Raw genomic sequence first — 1,093 nt, forward strand, 5'->3', positions numbered from 1 at the left:
ATGAAAACATGACCTGAAACATCATCATGATGAAAACATGACCTGAAACATCAACATGATGAAAACATGGCCTCAAACATCAACATGATGAAAACATGACCCGAAAAAACAACAATAATAAAACCTTGCCTGAAACTTCCAACATGATGAAAACATGACCTGAAACTTCATCATGATGAAAACATGACCTGAAACATCAACATGATGAAAACATGACCTGAAACATCAACATGATGAAAACATGACCTGAAACACCAACATGATGAAAACATGACCTGAAACTTCATCATGATGAAAACATGACCTGAAACTTCAACATGAAGAAAAAATGACCTGAAACATCAATCATGATGAAAACATGACCTGAAACATTCAACATGATGAAAACATGACCTGAAACAAGATTCCATCATGATGAAAACAAGACCTGAAACCTCCACATGATTAAAACCTTACCTGAAACATCACATGATGAAAACATGACCTGAAACATCAACATGATGAAAACATGACCTGAAACATCATCATGATGAAAACATGACCTGAAACTTCAACATGATGAAAACATGACCTGAAACATCATCATGATGAAAACATGACCTGAAACATCAACATGATGAAAACATGACCTGAAACATCAACATGATGAAAACATGACCTGAAACATCATCATGATGAAAACATGACCTGAAACATCATCATGATGAAAACATGACCTGAAACATCAACATGATGAAAACATGACCTGAAACATCAACATGATGAAAACATGACCTGAAACATCAACATGATGAAAACATGACCTGAAACATCATCATGATGAAAACATGACCTGAAACTTCAACATGATGAAAACATGACCTGAAACATCATCAATGCATGATGAAAACATGACCTGAAACTCAACATGATGAAAACATGACCTGAAACATCAACATGATGAAAACATGACCTGAAACTTCATCATGATGAAAACATGACCTGAAACATCATCATGATGAAAACATGACCTGAAACATCAACATGATGAAAACATGACCTGAAACATCAACATGATGAAAACATGACCTGAAACATCATCATGATGAAAACA

Source organism: Poecilia reticulata, chromosome 2 (assembly GCF_904066995.2).
Source record: "Poecilia reticulata chromosome 2, P_reticulata-male-v2, whole genome shotgun sequence".
NCBI classification, from domain to species: domain Eukaryota; kingdom Metazoa; phylum Chordata; class Actinopteri; order Cyprinodontiformes; family Poeciliidae; genus Poecilia; species Poecilia reticulata.